This window comes from Coptis chinensis, chromosome 7, assembly GCF_015680905.1.
Source record: "Coptis chinensis isolate HL-2020 chromosome 7, ASM1568090v1, whole genome shotgun sequence".
NCBI lineage: Eukaryota > Viridiplantae > Streptophyta > Magnoliopsida > Ranunculales > Ranunculaceae > Coptis > Coptis chinensis.
In genome coordinates this window covers 76,545,339-76,566,833 of record NC_141462.1, presented here as the reverse complement: position 1 = coordinate 76,566,833, position 21,495 = coordinate 76,545,339, and the positions used below count along the sequence as shown (strand labels likewise).

The 21,495-nt window shown below is 38.5% G+C and overlaps 1 long non-coding RNA gene across 1 annotated transcript; it reads right to left on the bottom strand.

Annotated features, from left to right (window-relative positions):
- Positions 1–449: 449 nt before the first annotated feature.
- Positions 450–2,493, bottom strand: LOC147488985 (uncharacterized). Its single transcript, XR_015203287.1, has 3 exons — positions 2,449–2,493; positions 2,134–2,212; positions 450–576 (listed from the first exon to the last, which is right to left on the bottom strand). It is a non-coding gene; the product is annotated as an uncharacterized LOC147488985 (long non-coding RNA).
- Between the last annotated feature and the right edge of the window lie 19,002 nt (positions 2,494–21,495).

Here is a 21,495-nt window from a genome sequence, read left to right as displayed (position 1 = left end):
TGCACAAATAGGTTTGACTTTTGGGAGCTAACCTATTGCTGATCACGCAATGCTCTGAAGAAAAATATATCTGCTGTAAATAAAATCCAATCAAGTTCGCGATTTGCCTAAGGGTACCCGCAACATAAAAGTACTTTAATGTTATTTGGAGTTCATATTCAACCCAACACTCTCCACATTGATATAAATGTCAAGGCATAGCAATAGATTACATGTGCATATCTAGCTTGATGGAGAAATCCTCTCTTTTAACCACTATGAAGATGCAGCACATCTTTGCATTCCAATCCTTGCAGCCACAATTTGCCAGCCAAGCGCCTGTAGGACACGAAAAATTGAACAGCCAGCAAATGTTTGTTACCAGATGTCGAGCATATATACAGCTAGGATAAAAAGCAATTGGATGATATCGGTACATTTTCAAAAGTTTTTTTTTAAAGTAACATTATCTGGTATTGGCTATCACTGGCATTGCAAGGAATGCTGACACATGGAAAGCCATTAAAAACACTTATCTCGGACTTCAAAGAATGAAGCTTTGGGCATTCAATAACACCAACTGTAGGCCCATGATATCTGTCATAAGAAAATATGTGTGTTACAAACAGATTGAGCATGTACGATAAAACATAAAAGCATATCAACGGGCTATGTGAGTCATGATCATATATGTTATCTGCCAAAATGATATTGAAACAATTCAGTGTCTGCACAGTAAGCAAGAATTATTTAAGAATGTGACATCAAAGATCAACAAAGATAATACCACTGATATCCATTCCTTTCGCACCATGGGCAAAACCACCTAAGTAAGCTCATTAGGTGGCATTCCCATATCAGCATCATAAACAAATTGAAGGACACGGTAAGAAGTATTATGTAGCAAATAAATTAATTGTTTAAAACTGAAATCTACTACAACCCATTGGCTCGAATCCCAAAAAAATGGGAGCAAAGGACTTACATGCGCAGCACCATTGTTGCAAATGTATGGGCAATAATATCAAAGACAACTACCAATCAAAATTCTATACACACAACATATATAACATGCACATAAATCTAACAGACATGATATAAAAGATGCTGAACAGTAGAAACCGCAATAAAACTCGACATTTCTCTTAAAATATGAGTGAGAATATATTAATGACTTGGCTTGTTGTACCAGCCCTTTTAGAGCATGGTCAGAGTGCTCTAACCAAAGTTAATGCTTCCATACTCCATAGAAACGGTGCGAGTATAGCTAAACAATATGCGAGGCGCGGGCGCGCTCTAATTGTGCTTGAATAGAGCGCGTGCGTGCTCTGCACTCTGACATACATAAACAACTTCTAATATTTTCCAGCAAGACAAACCAATAAATAAAGTCAAGGAAAAAAAATTAGAACAGGATGACAGACATGAAAGTGGATAGAAACGATATCGCTGTACTGGACACAATAAAAGAGGACGCGAGGAAATTCAACGCGCAACACATTATTGCTTCAAGTTTTGATGAATTTGAATTAGAGGTTAGTATTCACAACTGAAAAAAGATAACAATGAAAAGAGAGGAAGAAATTAGTTTTAAATAGAGGGGATAATAAGACACTGACTTTCAAGAGAGAAGAACAATACCTGAGCGGATTATAGAGGAGAAGAACTAATGTTGAGATTCGAGAGAGATAGAGTGGTTAGGCTTGAGGAAACGAAGGGTTTTGACTCTTGGGATAACTATAGTTTTTTATAAACTTTAATTCTATAAATGAAAAAATTCTAGAGTTGGGATGTTTCACGTGCTCGAGTATGAAATTTTTTAAGAATTTTGAGGAATCTGAAATAAATTGATCAGGAACTTCATGAATAAACAGGGCAAAAATATGAAACCAATCAACTGTAGTCATTCAGAGCCCAAGCAGCAAATCTTTGATAATTTAATGACAATTATTGATGAAGCACCAACAGCCTTGCAACAGCAAATATGCTATTTGAACTTATAATTCATTTCTACAGTTTGATTCTTTGATCATAATGAGAATTCTCTTTATTAACTGCAGTTTCAGTGATATCACAATAATTGAATAATATAAAGAACTATTACTGCAGTTTCAGTGATATCATAATAATTCATAATAAGTATGGGAAACAAACCTGCAAGAAGGTCGCGCTTATCAACACTATAACTGAAACCAGTTCCATTGGGCTGGTCGACATACAAAAGGTTTGATGCCTGCATCACGAGTAGAATTTATGTTGAGATTGTTGGTGTACAGGACTATCACAATGCATTACATGGATGTATGCTTGATAGATCTTCGCAGCGACAGATTTTTTAATAGAAAAACAGGCAAGGATCTCTACTTTATCAAGAACCTAATTTCTATGCCCTGAGTCCTTACTATCATTTATTCTACAGTATGCCCAGCAGATAAAGTGAACCAAGAAATTAGACACAAATGATCATACCTTATCCCAACCATAGTGAAAGGTCCATTTTCATAGAAAAATGCCCATTTCACTACTACATCCTGGCGCCCATTCAACCATATAACCAAAGGATCCTTTTGCTGTTTCGGTGATTCAAAGAAGAAGTAAAACATCCTACAAAATTCAAGGGACCGCAACAGCTTCGAGGGAAAAATATATGAAACACAGGAATGATACAATCTGTGTTTACTAATATAATCGCAACCCTCTTCCTACAGAACCATTATAGAGCATACAATGATCTAGCGAATTCATTAGCAATTGTTTTTTTGTCGTTGAATATTTTGGTCTAATTAAATAAGTAGGTTGGACAGAGAAAGAAAATGTTGCTAGCTAAAAAAAGGCCATTTTTTTAAAAAAATTTAGAAACGTTCACATTTAAGTCGGATATAATATGTGGATTGAATCGAATGTGTAAATAATAGCTTTCGATAAGATGGCTATGTGGCAAGATTGAATGATTCAAATGATGGAGGGTTGAATTTTTTCAATCCATTTGTATGGAGGCGCATAGAACTGATAGAAGTAAGAAATTATTGATTCTAGCTGCTTCGTTGAATTACATCTAGAGTAAGCGGCATATCACTGGGACTGATCGATTCCAAATATTTCAAGTTAGTACTCAATAGCTGTATCAGAAGCTAGATAGAAACGAGCTAAAATTCAAAACACAATGTATGATTGGTCTGACAACCAAATAACACCCTAAAAAAATAAGAACATAACAAAATTTAAATGCTAATTGATAGTTAGACGTTATCAAAGAAGAATAAAACTAAGAGGATAAAAAGAAGAATATAAACATCGCCTCTTCCATCTCAGTTGACAGAAATGTGAATGAAGTAATGAACCAATTTTCTAGAATACAAAAAGAATGAAAAATTGAAAAATCGAAAACAAAAAGTAATCAAGGACTAAGTGCTTAACAATTTGCGGTGCAAAAATTAACAATCACAAAAGTAAAGAGTTCAGTAGTTTTACCCATTTTATATGGCGAGTTCAAAACCCCTGCCACGAAGAAAAATGAAAGGGATTGTTCTGAAATTGGAACAATCCCAAAATTAAAGTTAGAACCATGTAAAAAGAAATCCAAATAGAAATAAGTCTTGCATTTAAAAATGGGAAATTGGGAATTAAATTATTAAAGGTTGTAAGTCTTCATTGTAAAAAATAAAAATGGGAAAGGGAAATTGGGAAGTGAGCGAAGAAAGTGAGTTTTTTTTCTCAGATAAAAGTTGAGAAAGGAGAAAAAGAATTACCTGTTATCTCGACAAAAATTAGATATAAAAGACTCGGCACGCCATTGTATCTCTTAAGTTGGGAATGGGAAGTTAAAAACTGAACAGTGTTTATCGTTTTGATATTTTCTTTTTGCCGTGGAAGAAAAACGGCAGTCGGCTGTTAGGTGATTACGGAAAGACGACTGTTTAGAATTAATTATATTGTAATTACCAATTTGCCTTTTAACTTAAAGCCATTCCGAGAATTTCGTGGGTGAAATTTTCGGGTAGCCTTTTCATTTAAAAGATTGGACCAAATGATGAAAACTGTTGTTGCCAAAACCAAAATATGAAAAAATTCCATATAAAAACCCACATGCTAAAATTCAATGGAGGAACATAATTCACTCGTCGAACTCTCAAACATTTGGTCGAAAGCATTATTAGTCATTGTCAATGTTCCGAGATAATCAAAACTTAATAATTGAGTACTACCAAAACAAAGCTTAGTACTGGTATTTTATCTTTTTCTTGCATAAACACAAAATCCACTTCAATTCAATTCTACTTAATACCATTTCCAAATAAACGAAGTTTTGCGAAAAGTACCGAAGCCTCATAAGTAGATCTGAACTATGTTTCTTCTCAAACCGATGATTCCTATAACCTTGGAAACAGAGAATTGTATCAAAGAATAATCGGCTGGTTTCAGAATTTTTCTGATTCTTTGTAAAATCTGAAAACGGTGTTGAAACGGTGCAAAAAATTAGTGTGGTTTCCTACAAATTGGAAAAAGAGAATTGTATTGAAGAGTTTTATTTACTCACTTGCATTTATAACGAAGCAAAGAATGCCACCGGAATAATCGACTGGTCATCTTCATAGAATTGGTTGTGCAATCATGCGTGAATGTTTGAGAGAAATAGTTTCATACTTTCATGTCTTGTCATGGTCATTTGTATTGAGGGTCACCGCAGCTTCTGTTGCTATACTCTAAGAATGTCCACGAAAAGCAATTATTGTAGGGGTTACCCGCAATCTATGCTTTGAATCTTACAAACACTCCATCATATCAAGCAAATGATACTCGGTTTGTGTCCCTCTTGACTTGAATGAAACCAGAATGAATGAAAATGCTAGTTATTCATAAATCACAGGATAGTGACACCACGAAAAGAAAATATAGGATATGGAGTAATTAGAATATAAAGAATTAGTAGTGGGATATATGGGAGAGATTTACATGAATTAGTATCAGCTATGAAAAAGGACCAATGATGTATTATACGAAATTGATGGACATTACACTGCATAAATGTATTCGTAGTTGTCTTAGTCTAGGAGTGCACATCAACACCGTACTCAATGTTTTTAAGTCAGAAATAAATAAACTACTAATAAGAAATTAAGAGAAACTAAAATAAAATTTTCATAAATATTCAAAACCCCTGCCACGAAGAAAAATGAAAGGGATTGTTCTGAAATTGGAACAATCCCAAAATTAAAGTTAGAACCATGTAAAAAGAAATCCAAATAGAAATAAGTCTTGCATTTAAAAATGGGAAATTGGGAATTAAATTATTAAAGGTTGTAAGTCTTCATTGTAAAAAATAAAAATGGGAAAGGGAAATTGGGAAGTGAGCGAGCGAGTGAGTTTTTCTTTTCTCAGATAAAAGTTGAGAAAGGAGAAAAAGAATTACCTGTTATCTCGACAAAAAATTAGATATAAAAGACTCGTCGCCATTGTATCTCTTAAGTTGGGAATGGGAAGTTAAAAACTGAACAGGTGTTTATCGTTTTGATATTTTCTTTCGCCGTGGAAGAAAAACGGTGCGGCTGTTAGGTGATTACGGAAAGACGCACTGTTTAGAATTAATTATATTGTAATTACCAATTTGCCTTTTAACTTAAAGCCATTCCGAGAATTTCGTGGGTGAAATTTTCGGGTAGCCTTTTCATTTAAAAGATTGGACCAAATGATGAAAACTGTTGTTGCCAAAACCAAAATATGAAAAAATTCCATATAAAAACCCACATGCTAAAATTCAATGGAGGAACATAATTCACTCGTCGAACTCTCAAACATTTGGTCGAAAGCATTATTAGTCATTGTCAATGTTCCGAGATAATCCTTAAGGTTCCTACTAGATAGATATTAGTCGAAAAGTGATATAACCGAATCAATGGAATCATGAATTGTACACTGGTGGGAATTACAAAAAAATCTGCGTTTGAGCACACTATTTTCAACTGATTCTCACCGTTCAATTTGTCGAGTGATTTTTTGCTCCCAAGCTCCAAGCGAAACAGGAACCAGCCACGTGTCTACTAAAAAGAGATTGACAGTTATCAAATTCCTTCCTTTGAACAAATTTTCTGATTTGCCCCCACTAAAAATAGAAATAAATAAAAAGAAAAAGAATTAAAAAAATCTCATTGTAAAATATATATAGGAGTTCTTCCCATCATTAGCTAAAGATTTTTTTTTTTTTTTTTTTTTTTTTTAGTTTGAAAGAAGTGTCACTAGTTCAGCACTTCAAGTTTTTTTTTCCTTTTTTTTTCCTTAACAATTAAGACCAAAAACTAGATTTTGTAACTGGTTAAGTTTTTTTCTTTTATTTTTTTAAAGTTGGGGGTAAATCAGGAAGCATATATTAAGGTGGAAATTTGATAACTGTTGACCCCTTTTCAGTGGACACTTGGTTGGTTCCTGTTTCCCTTGGAGCTCTTGGAGAAAATCCTGCTTGGAGCAAAAAATCACTCCAATTTGTCTTCGAACGATTGACTAAGTATTTCAAGGTGATATGGTTTATTTTTCTTCATTTTTTGATAATCATCAAATTTATATCTCGCCTACGACAAAATTGTTGTTTTTTTGTATTTAGTTTCCTTTAATATTCTTTGTTTCCTATTGTAAAATTTTAAATTCTATGTTATAAATTCAATGTTTCGTGTTATAAAATTCTTAATGCATTGATCACTTCTACAGAGAATTGTCCTAAGTTTAAAAATGCTTTCATCACTATTGTGTCTTGATTGACATATTTCTTCCAATTCTATGCTCACCAGTCATGTTAATATTTTTCAATTTAAAAAAAGAATTGTGGAACCTTGACCAATGACCACACTGAATAATATGGTTTTGTTATAAACGAAAAAAAATCATTCCTCCTACTCAATTTCCATAACCTCCTAAGACAAAATTGTTGTTTTTTTGTATTTAGTTTCCTTTAATATACTTTGTTTCCTACCGTAAAATTTTAACCAGGGAGTGAATTTCAAGGACAAAAATGCCGAAAAAGTAACTCTCAAGGACCGGGTAGATAAAAGTTCAAATATACCCTTGACGCGAAATAAAAAACGGATCGGGTAGATGAAATATCAAGTATACCCCTGACTCGAAATAATTAACGGCCCGGCCCAGACGAAACGACCTGGTGTATTTAGTTAGTATGAACATTGAATGTTCATAGTCTTTGGGTATGAACATTGATTGGGTATGAACATTCAATGTTCATAGTCATTTGGGTATGAACATTCGATGTTCATAGTCCTTGGGTATAAACATTCAATGTTCATAGTGAACATTCAATATTCATAGTCCTTTGGGTATAAACATTCAATGTTCACAGTCCTTGGGTATGAATATTGATTGGGTATGAACATTCGATGTTCATAGTCTTTGGATATGAACATTCAATGTTCACAGTCCTTGGGTATGAATATTGATTGGGTATGAACATTGAATGGGTATGAACATTCGATGTTTATAGTCCTTGGATATGAACATTCAATGTTCATAGTGAACATTCAATGTTCATAGTCTTTGGGTATGAACATTCAATGTTCATAGTCCTTGGTCCTTTGGGTATGAACATTCAATGTTCATAGTCTTTGGGTATGAACATTGATTGGGTATGAACATTGAATGTTCATAGTCCTTTTGGTATGAACATTGAATGTTCACTATGAACATTGAATGTTCATACATCAATATATTGTATAAGGTACATTCACCTATTTGGATATGAACAATCATTGTTCATACACTAGCAGAAGGTATGAACACTCATTGTTCATAGTAAAATGACAGAAAGGGTAAAATTGGAAAATATGTATTTTAAATCTGGGTCATTTGTCCTTGAGGGTTATTTTCACGAAAGGGTATATCTGGCATTTAAAAAAAGTAAAATGGCCAGGCCAACTTATTTTGTCCTTGAGGGTTACTAAATTTGAAATCGTGGGTTCGTGAGTTACTAATTGTTAGAATTTGTCCTTGTGAGTTACTCACCAAAAACCGTGTCCTCTAGACTTCATTTTCTCCAAAATTGGGTGTTAGGCCCAATTTCTTGAATTTTAAATTCTATGTTATAAATTCAATATTTCATGTTATAAAATTCTTAATGCATTGATCACTTATACAGAGATTGTCTTGAGTTTAAAACTGCTTTCATCACTATTGTGTCTTGTGTAAAGGCTCGATTTGGTGTAAATATTTACAGGTCTTGATCGGGGAGGGGAATGTGGATTGTATTTGGTTTTTATTGAGTTCGCGTTAGATGCAAGCTGCCTACGTATCAAGTTCTTTAGCCAAACGTGAATCAAGTCAGACGTAGTTCCTCTTCTCTTTATATAGGTAAGATGTCCGCGCTTCCTGCTCTCCCGCGTCAGGTCAAGTTCAAGACTTGAGGTCATTTAATGAGCCATGATGGCGAGTTGTGGTGGAGTAATGGAGTGGGCATCTGGAGCTCCGGTCTTGATGGTGACAGCTGTGGTATTCGTTACTATCCGTTACTGCATGAGCAAGTGTGGACCTTCTGGAGGTCGCTGTAATAGTCGAACTGGTAGGACGATCTCTCTGAAGAGATCATGCTTTTGGTTCGAGTTGTTACGAAGCGATCTGGATTCGCATGGTGCAATGAAGCGGCCTGAAAGAGTGCTTGGTGAAGATCGGTTGGTAGCTTCACTTGTGCTGGACACGTGTATAATACTCATAGGATGTGGGTATTAGTTCCTCACACAACCCCCTCTCAGTAAGGTGTTATGTTTGGCAGAGCGAGCTGCTAAAAGAGTTTGATAGCAAGTGTATGGCACATGCGGGGATGTGAGTCGTTTTAACCAGGAATAGTAACCGCTTGTTTTGTGGAGATTTGAAAAGTCACTGCATAAGAGGACGTGTTGGTCTAGGGTTAATGTAAAGATTACACGCGTTGGGAACTGGACGAGTTTCTTGTATAAGACGCTTTTGGAGAGCTGAGAAGCTGCTGGCATCTTGATTTCTTCAGAGTTTTGAAGAGTATCAGGTTAGTTCTCTGCCATTTTTCTTTTCTCATTTGCTCTGTTGGGTAGGATTAGATACATCTTTGGTGTCTGTAAAGAGAAAAAAGTAAACCATGTCTGATTTGGATGATACTCGGTCTGACGAGTTGGTAGAAGAATCGTTAGGGTGGATTCAGAGTCTGTTATTGTTGTTTCAAGTAGTTCGGGCCCTAATGAAGCTTCATGTTCTAGTGGTTTACCTCCTACGATCGTAGGTACACGTGCGGTAAATAGGTTTGTAGAGTTGAGGGAGGCATATGATATAAACATGAGCGACCTGGAACTGCATGACCTGAGTTATGTGGAGAACGTCTTTAGTACAAAGTTCATTCCGAGGGGTTATGGGGTAGTTATTTGTGAGGGGCAACTGAGAGCTGGGATGAGGTTGCCATTGTCTAAGTTAACTTGTGAGTTTTTGAATTTTTGTGAGAAAGCACCCTGCCAATTCGTTGGCAATACTTGGCGTTTGTTTAGGGTTTTTGACATGTTGAACGATAGTGGTGATTATCGTATTAAGGTCCCTGATGTTGTTGAGCACTTTGTTGTGAAGCGTTTTCATGCCAATAACTTTAGTTTGTAGACCTTAGCTAGGAAGTCTAGCACTCTGGATGTGGTTAGTAATTAACCCTGGGAAAAGAGGCCGCTACTGGTGATTGGGAACTTGTAACGCCCGTATTTAAAATACCTATTTATTTATTAATTAATTAATTTATTTATTTATTTAAAATTCGCTGGATTGGATTTGGGATATGTGGGCCTGGTTTCTGGGCCCGAGTCTGTATTGGGCTTAGGTTTCAAACCCAAGTATATATTCATATTCTGGAGAATAGGGTTCTTAGATAATAAAATATAATAAAAATGGAGGCAGAGATAGAAACTGGATTGCTAGAGTGTTGGAGCTCGACGATTCGAACTATGATGAATTCGTAGGAGCTGTTAATACACGTGAGTAGTTATATTTTAAATATATTTCACCGAATCTACTGAAAAAGCTTTACTGTCAGAGTTTTGTTTCCGCTCAATATATTTTTATGGTTCTCATTACTGTCGATTTCTTTTCTGTTGACATACTGTATTGTGATTCTGTTTTGGTGTGTTATGGTTCTGTTTTAGTACTGTATATTATTTCGGGTTAACTGCCTTTACCATGTTGATTATTGTTTTAAGAACCAAGCTGTCTCCGGAGAACTTGTCCAAATCCAACGATAAAGATTGAGAAATTAATCGATTAGGGATTTATGTAATTAACTTTGTAGATCTAGATATTCAAGATGCGTTTTCGCGTTTTGGTTTGATGGCGAGTTGGTGTTGTCGGGTTGGGAGATCAGTGGTTAAACTGTCGGGTTTGAAATCGATGGTTTACTGTCGGGTTGTATGAGAAGATTGTAGTGTTGGATGGACAGTGTGTGTGTGTGTGAAGGTAAATGTGGTTGGATTGGTTATATTGGGAGGTTTGAATGCGGATTTGGGTGGGTCATTGAAGCTCGTTTCAAGCTTTGAACAGCGCTTAATGGCGTCGAGAAAAAAGGAACGAAATCCTATTGACTTGTTTGAACTCTTTTAGTTGGGATGGGTTGTTGGTGATTGGGTCGTGTAGTGAGGTGGTGCTGCTGAAGCTCCGGAGGAGCGTTAATGGCGGTGCGAATTCTAGATCTAGTTTTGAAGAAAAATATGGATTGAATGATTTGAGGATTTGGCGTTTATTAAAGTTGGTTGGGTTTTGATGGGGAGTCGAACCGATGTGATGAGGAGGTGAGGAGTGGTGGCCGGCGCGCGAGCTAGTGCTGGTGGTGGCTGATGGAGAAGATGACACTGTTGGTCGGTTTGGGCCTTGGGGCTTGGGCCTTAGGTGGTTTAGTTGCTGGGCCGAGATTTCTATTTTTGGTTGGGCCGGACCACATAGTTGCTTTGGGCCATTTTTCTATTTCTTTTGTTTTGGGCCAAACTAAGTAGAGTGTTGGGCCAGTTTCTATTTTCTTTGGTTTGGGCTAGATTATATTTTTATTTTGGGCCGACCCATTTGAATTAGAATGGGTCAAGGTGAGCCTTTAAATGTTTAGACTTTTGGGGCTGGGTTCTAAGGTTTGGGTTTGGACTTGGCTAGTTGGGTCCGAACCATTACCTTAGTCATGAGCTCTTGAGCCATGCACCTTTGACCTTAGCCATGAACCATGGCTATGACCCTGAACCTGTTGAACATGGAAATGACGTGTTGAGTTTGACTTTGACCATTGACCGTTGGCTGTTGACCATTGACTGTGGAATGTTGACTTTTTCCAGTTTTTCACATATTTAAGAATATGAACAAATGTAGTAATAAAATATTGTTGGAAATTGTATAACTTTGTTTGTCATTATCTAATTAAGATTTGACGTAAGTAGTGTGTAAAGCATATAAATATTGGCACGTAACAAGGGGAAAATTCTTATAAAACTTAGATATATACGTTTTTATGAGAATTAAATTATATACAGACTTAGATTCATGGACTTTAGTATTGGGCTTTGAGGGTGACTTGAGTTCACATAAATATATTGAACGAATACATTACATGATTGAGTACTATTATGAGTTGCTACTTAAATGAATGGTAGTATTTATGAAGGCTTGAGATATTCCATATGGTGTAGTGTAATAATATATGATCGCACGTGAAATAATAAGTTTCGAGATTTGATATAGAGATACTTGGATATCGGGCAATGAATAGTATTGGCGTGATAATGTGGATTGTATTATAACGAAACGTTGAGCTTGAGAGACAATTAAGTATAATGGCATGAGATAGAATAAGAATTATTCGAGATATAAAGGTATAACACCGAATAAATTACGAATGAACGAAAATCCTAGAACCTAGCTACCACAACTCATGTGATTTGCCTTTGTGATGGTATGTGATATGATTGGCTCTTCGGCGTTCGCTGAATCTGAATGGCCCTTCTGGTGTAAGTAATTTGATTGGCCCTTCTGGCATTTCAGTGAATCTGAATGGCCTTTCGGGCGTAGCCGAATAGTGGCAGTACTTACATAATGGCTTTCGTGTGAGGGTTACCTGGTGTGCGGCATCCCGCCCAGGGTAGTTACGTACGGAGTGGTTCATTATGTAAGGGGAGGCATGTGGATGTACATGTTCGGCGTTGGGAAGCGATTGTGGTAGCCAGGGAAACTAGGTAAGACATAGTTACGACGTGATTTTAGGTACACGCAAAGAAAACCTTAATTAATATAATTATGGTAATATGTTGGTTAATGATATATCTTTAGATAGATGATTGTATATGGTTTTCGCGAGGGGGTGGGTCAAACCGATTACTTGTGCGCAGACGACCCCACTCAGAATTGAGCATGAAATCGCGGTAAGTATAGAATATGCTTGACTGGTTATTAGTTTAGTTAGAACCTAAGGCGCCTCGTGGAGGAACTAAATGCCTTTTTATTATGCGTATGGTTTGTTGTGTGGTTAGTGAGAAGTTAAGGCACCTCAGTAGAGGAACTAACTGCCTTATGGATTGTGTATATATATGTATAAGTATATGTTGTATTTTAGAGCTACTCACACCAGCATTGTTTATAATGCTGACCCGATTTGCATGTTTGCTTATCGGGTATGTTCATTTAATGAACATAGTTGATAAGTCTTGACAGGTTTCATGTTGAAGAAGGTTGGTTGCTGCTTGTGGTTTGCATTAGCGTCGCATTCAGGATATGTTTTGTTTTCCCTTAAGGTGTAATAGATTTTTAGTTGAGACAAATGTTGTTTTATATTTTCAGTTGTATTTATAACTAAAGAGGGTTGAAAGGAGATTTATAACTTAATCAGTTTTGTGAATTTTGTAATGAAGAGGACTTTTGTTAATTTGAAATTTTTATTGGTTTTTAATTATCCGCGTATTTAAACTGATTATGGGTTTTTGGGAGTGGAGAGTACATCACACCTCGAAAATCAAAGAGTCGGGAACAAATATTGTTTTTCCAAATTCTGTCGAAATTCGGGGTGTGACAGAACTACTGTGTGGGTGGAAATAGTGTAAACACTAGGGTTTGTAATTTTGCTGGTACGTTTGAGTGTACTGTGTTTTGTTTTGATGTACTAATGTCGAATTTTGATTATGATACGCTTTTGTTTTGTTTGTGCAAAAGTCATTATTACGAGGCGTACTAAGCGTGGGGAGATCGAGAAATTTGCCCGTCATAGTGCTGAGAAACAGGAGAGGTTGCCCAAGGTAGTGAACTATTTTGTTGAGAAGGGAGGTCGGGAGATTAGGTTTAAGAGGAGGAAGCAAAAGAAGAGAGCTCATGGTCTGATTGATAGCAATTCGTCTTTGAATTCGAGTATGGATAGAGAAGATAGCGGCGTCATGACAAGAGATCGGAGGCAAGGAACCGGGGTCGGGGTGGTCAAGGACGAGTTGGTGGAGGCGCGGGTGCCTCTAGATCTGGTGGTGTGTCAACTAGGCATCCTAAGAGAAGAAGCGGTGGTGAAGGGCTTGACTTAGCGCCTAGGGAGAGGATTAGGGAGGGCTCCCCGCTGGAATTAGAGGATATTAGCTTTGTTGATCATGGGCCGAGTAGCTCGGTGAAGAGGAAGGTCGATAACTTCGGACCCCGTGGTTGCTAAGTTGGCGGGGATCGCTGACGCTCGTGGATTGTAGTGGGGGCATGGCGGTTGAGCGATCTACAGGGAAGGGGGAGGTCGGAGCTCAAAGGTCGATGCAAAGAAGTCTCGACCTTAAGCGGGCTTGACCTTGAAAATTTTGAAAAAGGTATGATCGAAGTTTGGTTGAAATGGGTGGTAAGGGGAAGGTCGCCGCTAGGGGACGGTGGTAAAGGCGACCTCGTGAGGAGAGGGGGTGACAACTTGGATCGCCACCTCGTCTATGTTAATGAGAAGGCAGGGGAAGGAAGCAAGCAGAGTTAAAAGGTCGGACTAAATGGATCGGCACCCATTGCTAGTTGTCTCTTGGATGGAGTTGTGTTGGATGGTGACAGGAAAGAGCTAGACGCTAAAGATTTGGAGGATAATATGAGGACCATGGACATGGCCCATTGCTTGGTAAACATTTAATCCTTATAATGCTCTTTTTGCCTTATGGCTAGAACTAATATTTATATTTCCTATGCAGCTGCTCGCTGGGTACCAAAAATTGAAGCAAATAGTTCAAATCAGCGAGGGTGAAAAGGGCGAGTTGGAGAAGGTGAAAGAAGAATTGGCTAATGTTCAGGTCGTTCAGGAGGCGGAGAAGAAGGAACTGGAGGAGCTCAAGAAGATGTATAACAGTGCCATTCTGGAGAGGTCGGTGATGGGCAACTCTATGGAAGAGCTGAAAGAGAAGTTGGCTACTGTGACAGAGTATGCCAAGACATGCAAAAGGGTTGCTCAGAGGGCTCGGCCGGGCTTCTTACAGTTTATTGTCAAGATTATGAATTTAACTGGAGCGACGCATTTCAATTGAATGAAGAGCATGAAAGTGGGGCTCGAGGTACAAGTGTGATTGACGTACCTAGAGATGCTAGTAATACTCCATCTGCCAGTACTGCGGTTGAGCGAACTGATGGGCCAGTCGACATTCTGGAGCCCACTGTTGCTGGTGATTTGGAGCCTTTACGTATTGAGGTATTGAGCAATCTTGTCTGATTTCTTCTTCTTGTTTAAGTGTTGTGAGGATTTTTTATGTGAATCACTTGGTAAGTATACACTAGAACTGGTTTCTTGGGAATGTCCAGGCAGTTTGCTTTATTATGGTTGTGGCATGGGCCCAATACATTAAGAGTTGGTTTCCTGGGGTGACCTGGGCAGTTCACTTTATTATTTGCGTTTTTGTTTTGATACTTGCATGAACTGGTTTCCCGGAATGTTCTGGGTAGTTCGGGATGGTTATGCTTGCATTCTAACCGAGTTGGTTTTATGGGATGTTCGGACAGCTCGGTTAGTTTATGAACTGGGTTCCTGAGTTTGTTCAGGCAGTTGACATTTTGCTTTTATAAAACGCATGCTTATTTTGCTTCCGTCTTTGCCTTCTGTTTTGAATGCAATTGTTTGTTGTTTTGATATCCAACCTTGAGTTGAAACTAGATGTGTATGTTTGTACATTCTAAGGAGATGGTGGCTCTAGGGAGTTCTGTAGTTACTTTTTAGGTCAAGGTAGTGTTGTGGCTCGAGAGAGCGTGTTGCTCTAGTGAGAGGGCTGTTCTAGTGAGTGTTCTTCCCTGAGTGTATCTTAGATGTACATGCCTCTACTTAGTGAGAAGTGGTGGGCTATGTAGTCCTAGAGCTCGAGTGAGCGTTTTACTCTAGAGAACGTTCTGCGCTGAATTGATCATAGAAGTGTACATCCTCAATTAGTGAGAAGTATTTTAGTTATGTAGCCTTTGAGCTCGAGTGAGCGTTTTTCTCTAGAGAACGTTCTGCGCTGAATTGATCCTAGAAGTATAGGTCCTCAATTAGCAAGAAGTATTTGAGTTATGTAGCCCTTGAGCTTGAGTGAGCGTTTGAGCTCGAGTGAGTATTTTGCTCTAGAGAGCGAGTTGCGCGTCTACCTGTGGATTTTGAGAGACTGCTGGGTGTTGATACAAACAAGGAATGTATGCATAGTGATAAGAGTAAGAACTCATGTAAGTAAAATCATTTATTGATAAAATTTCTTTAACAAGTAAGTATTCCAAGGACGTGGTAATGCTTGACCGTCCTGAGTTTTCATCCATATGCTCCATTGCTAATTACTCGCTCCACTATGTAAGGGCTTTCTCATGTTAGTGCCAACTTCGAGTCGTCATTAGTCTTTTTCAAGACTAGGTCGCCAGGTTGAAAACTTCAAGGATTTACTCGTTTGTTGAAGGACTTCCTCAGAGTCTGGTGGTAAGTTGCCACTCGAATAGCGGCTAGGTCGCGGTGTTCTTCCAGCAGGTCGACTTCTCGAGTGAGAATAGAGTTGTTCTGCCCATATTCAACGATCTCTGATTAAGTCGTTGTAATTGTCAACTTGGAAGGAATGACAGCATTTATGCCATAACATAGTGCGAACGGTGACTCACCTGTACTAGAGCGACTTGTCGTCTTGTAAGCCTATAGAATGTTCTCCAACTGCATTGGCCATTGGCTTTTGTTCTTTTCAATCTTTTTCTTCAAGTTCTCCGAAATTGCCTTGTTACTTGCTTCTGCTTGATCGTTGCTTTGAGCGTACTTGGGAGTGGAGAACACATGCACGATTTTCCATTTTGCCAAGAACTCCTTGAATATTTTACCCTTGAACTGGGAGCCATTGTCCATGACCAGCGTGTGGGGTAGACCGAACCTGGTGATTATGTTGGTCCATATGAAGTTCCTGACATTGGACTCTTTGACATGAGCCAAGGGGATCGCTTCCACCCATTTGGTGAAGTAATCAGTTGCAACTAGGACGAACCGAAAGTCTGTGTTTTTCTGTGGAATGAATGGACCCATGATATCCATGCCCCACATATGAAATGGCCAAGGGCTGGAAATGTTGATTAGCTCGCGAGCTGGCTGAATGATGTTGTGGCTAAATGTTTGGCACTTGATGCATTTCAGTACATACTTTTTGGTATCAATCTGTATTCTTGGCCAGAAGTATCCTTGGGAGATCATTTTGTGTGCCAAAGAGCGACCTCCTACGTGATTACCGCATTCTCCCTCATGGATCTCTGCGAAAATCATCTAACCTTGGTCTAGGCTTATGCATCTCAGATGTGGTCCTCCAACAGATTTTCTGAAAAGTTTGTCGTTTACTAGGCAGTAGCGACCTAATTGGTATTAGACATGTCTGGCCTTGGTGCGATCTTCCAATATTTTCCCTAGATGGATATAATCTATGATAGGTTGCATCTATGTTTAACTCATCTCGGTGTTAGAGAGTGGGCGTAGGTCGCTAATTTCTAGGACGTGTTCTGTTTGGTAAGTAGGACGGTCAATTACTTTGATGAGCAATTGCCTGGGGTCGCAGTTCAGTGTTTGGGTAGCGAGGTAAACTAAACTGTCGGCGTGGCAATTCTCTTCCCTTAGGAAATGGTGGATGGAGGCTTTCTTGAAAGTAGGAAGAATTTGATGCACAATTTGAAGGTATTTAGAGAGGTTATCTTCATTGGTGGCGTACTCTTTGGCGATCTGGCGAACTATCAGATTGTGAATCGCTGAATACCTTCATCTCCTGGATATTTAGTTGCAGCGCCATTCAGAGTCCCATGATCAGGGTTTCGTACTTAGCTATTGGAGGTCGCAAAGTCGATACGAACTGACTTTTCGACCATAGTGCCATCTGGTGACATTAAGACTACCCCGATTCCGCTTCCACCTGGATTGCTAGCTCCATCCGATCCATGAAGAGTGACCAGACTGAGTTGTCTAGTGGCTTAGTGGACGTGTTGTCCTCCTGTGGTTCCCAGTTTAGATCGTCAACTGGGAAGTCGGCAAGAAAATCAGCAACGACCTGTCTTTTTTGAGAAGTTCTCGGTGTGAACTCAATGTGATGTTCGCCAAATTCTTCTGCCCATATGGCCATGTGAGTTGTCTTGCTGGTTGTGAGGATAAACTTTTTCAATGGGAGTTCGGTGAGCACTTTTATTGGGTGTGCCTAGAAGTACGGTATGAATTTTCATGTTGAGTATAGCAATGCTAGAACGACTTTTTCGAGGTGGGAGTAGTTTTTCTCAACTGGCAACAGGGTTTTGCTTGTGAAGTAGATCGGCTTTTCTATAGTATTAATGCAAGAAGAAAGTACGCATAACCCCGCAACACTATAAAGTTCGATGTTTCTGGGGCATAGCACAAATTGAGGATTATAGTTAAAACCGTATAAGTAACTCAACTTCAGTCTCTGTAACATACTTCCTTGACCCTTTGTAAAGAGATCTTTATTATGATCAAGTGATAAGTCCTTTTCACAGGCCACCTCCACAAAATTGCGAGCATTGCTAGCATACAAGTCATGATAATGACATGCTCTATTTTGAACAAGAAGATAATGCCAATGAACGTTCGCATAACAGTGTTGACATAAACAGTTAATACCAATCTTGCTTCAGCAAACACATAGCGTACAATCTAAAACTAGTGGCTAAACTGCCCAGTAAGATGGTGAGGATCTGGGTCACAACTACTGTCCACATCGACCAACCATAGTCCGAAGTCCCTCCACAAAATTCTAAGGCAAGATATCTAAACGCAGCTTTTTTTTTTTTGCACGCAAGTAAGGAATAGTATTAGGAATAAAAGAATGTGTTACAGAGAGATAAAAAGATTACATTTCATCTGACTTAACAGAATCTAAAATAGGATCGAAAGGGGCACTCCACTCTTGGGACAAAACCTGGTCGAATGTCACTCCAAACAGCTTGTCTATTATCAAGAGTTGAAGCATGCCTTGCTGCAGCGTCAGCTCAAAAGTTAGCCAGCGAAAGGTATGGGTTATTAAGCCAAGAGCTAAGTTTCGAAGTGGCTATTTTCCATCTTGCTCTGATCTTCCATGGCGTGTTCTCTCCCATAAGGCTTTGAGCCACAGCCAATGAATCACATTCTATCCATAACTTCAGCCATCCTCTACGCACGGCATGTTCTGCTGCCAAGATGATTGCCCAATATTCTGCTTCAAAGTTTGTTACTACTCCAAGCCCTTGTGCAAGAACACCTAGTATCTGATTTTCTTTATCCCTAAAGAGAACACCCGCACCTCCATTACCTGGGTTGCCAATAGAGGAGCCGTCGGTGTTGGCTTTTATCTCCTCGTCTTCTGGCAGGATCCACTTGATTTCTTTGATTATAGGAACTACTGCAGGGTTGCAAGTGACTCCCAATCTGTGAAGGAATGCCAGTTCATGCACAGTATTATGCATAGTGGCATTGGACAGCCACGATGCTATTTTCACTTCCTTAAGAATATCTCTTTTGAATCGATCTTTGTTGAAAGTATGCATATCCCGGCAACAACATTAAGTTCAACATTTCTGCATAGTACAAATTGAGGATTATAGTTAAAACCGTACAAGTAAGCTTCCTTCCGTACAAATTGAGGATTATAGTTAAAACCGTTCAACTTCAGTCGTTGTAACATGCTTCCTTCACCTTTCGTAAATAGATCCTTATTATGATCTAGTGATAAATTTTTTTCACAGATGACAACCACAACACAGATCCAAAACACTACCAGCAGTGCCAGCATACAAGACAAGATTATGATATGTTCTATAACGAACAAGAAGATAAGACCTGTGCGGATCTGTATATAGATGTTGACTACAACAGTCACCACCAAAATGCTCCAGGCGACCATGTTTCTGATACATTCAGAATTTTGATTGATTCCAAGAGAAGGCATGAGAAAACCCATTGCTATACATATGAAGGTAGATCCAGTAAGCTTAGATAACTGGTCCTCAGCACTAGGCATAGGGGTTGTCAGATCCACAGGGATTTTTGAGGCTATAGACAGAAGGGTTAATGTGACCGAAGTTAAGTCTGCGAACAATCTGCATGGTAACCATCTCCTTCTATGCCGAAGGCCAGAGAGAATATCAGATAGCATGGCCAGGAAACATAGTGAAGATGCTGCTACAATGTACAGGCCAATAATAGGGACAGGAGAAGAATACTTGGAGTCATCCCTCTCTATTTCGACGCACCCACGCTTTGCCAACATTCTTGGTTGTTCTGTCATACAATCTAGAGTGGCATTCCATTTATTTTGCCAAATCACTTTGCTTTTATCCAGTTACTAGTTTTCAAGTCAAGCACAAAGACTTGCTAATGATCACATTCACATTACAGATTAAATTTGCACCAAGTAATATCATTTCTCGTGCAGGACACTGGACAAATAATCTGTTGGATCTTGAATCGGTTGTATGTCATGGACTCATGCCTAACAAGGTAATAACCATGGTTGTAATCTTAAGATCACGCCTTGTATTTTCCGAAGTCCTCTCAAAATGACAAGATTATTTCACATGAAAATGACATATTTTTTGGTTGTACCCCCTATAGGAAGACAACGTACGTTAACAGTTTCAGATAAGAATTCAAAATTTAATGGTACTACGCTAATCTAATAAGATTTTTAAAATAACTTGACCTTGGAGCTCTCGTCCTAAGTCTATATGAGATATACTTATGAGCTTCATAACAGATTCTCACTAAATGAAACATGTTTGGTAAGTGACAATTATAAACCCAATATTAAATACTCCGTATGAGATAAATAACTATTCTCACTGGCTATCACTTTGCTTAATTTCTCTAGTGAAAATAGCCATTCTTAGCTGATAATTTAGAAGAAATTAGATGGATTGACAGGTCGAGGGATTGATTTTGGCGTTTTGGATACACCATTTCGTAGGCCTTCCTAAGGAGAACTTACACATCCAAGGTTGTATGGAGTGGATTGTCATTGGTGCGGTACGAGTTAATCACTTTTAGCAAATCCCATTCGTGGATCAGTGGATGGTAATGCAAAGAAATAAAAGAACAAATATTGAATTATAATTGACTGGAAAAAGAATTAAAGCACCATACTACATTTTTTCTATTCACTATCTATTTGAATCACGACATCATCACCGGTGGGGAAGGTAAGCTATATCGACATCATAATATAAACTCGCTTCTCTTTCAATTTGACGAGTAGTGGAAGATCGAGTAGTAATCAAACTCGAGATATCACACCCAGCCGGGAAAGACCAATGAATTTGATCTTCAAATGATTCAATTTTGCAAAGGATTCCCAAGGAACGTCTTACCCTGTCGTCGAACTCTTCAGCAGGGCTCTCACTTACTTCTTTGTATAATGCATGTGGAAGTTGAGGCAGAAATGTGTACAGCATATTCACAAACAACAGTTCAATATAGTTATATAGATCTTCGATAGATGAGTAGTCATGGTCATTGCTGATGAAGTCCACAATGATGCCTACTTCATCCCATACAAAATCTGAAGGCAATGCAGTTTTCAGTTCTTTGATGATAGCAAGTGAGCGATTCAAGTCAAACTGAGATTGCGGTGTCTCTTGATGGGGAAGAGCGCTGCTGAAGTCCTTGCCCATCCATACAGCTCTTGCTAGTGTAGACTTTTTCCTGTTCCTGAAACTCATTGGTTTTATTCTATCTTCAATAAAATGAATGATTTCATTCGCTTCACTGTATGCTTGTACTAAAGATCCGCTAAGTTCGGATGGTATAGAAACTTGGGCAATTCTTGCAAGCAGTACCATAGTAAGAGAGGACACTTCTAGACCTTGATCTTCTAGTTCTATGGGTTGCACTCTGTGAGAAAGGAGTTGGGAAAGATGATTTGGAGACACGCTTTTGTTCATCTCCATACATCTCTTCATGTCCTTTACACTTTTCATCAGTACCCATTCCTGCAACCTCAACTCACCTTCATGAATCAGATGTTTATATTCGTCTATGTCTTCATCGTCTTTATACTTTTGCTTGAGGCATAGACCAAACAAGAACTCTAGAACTTTAAGCAGTGT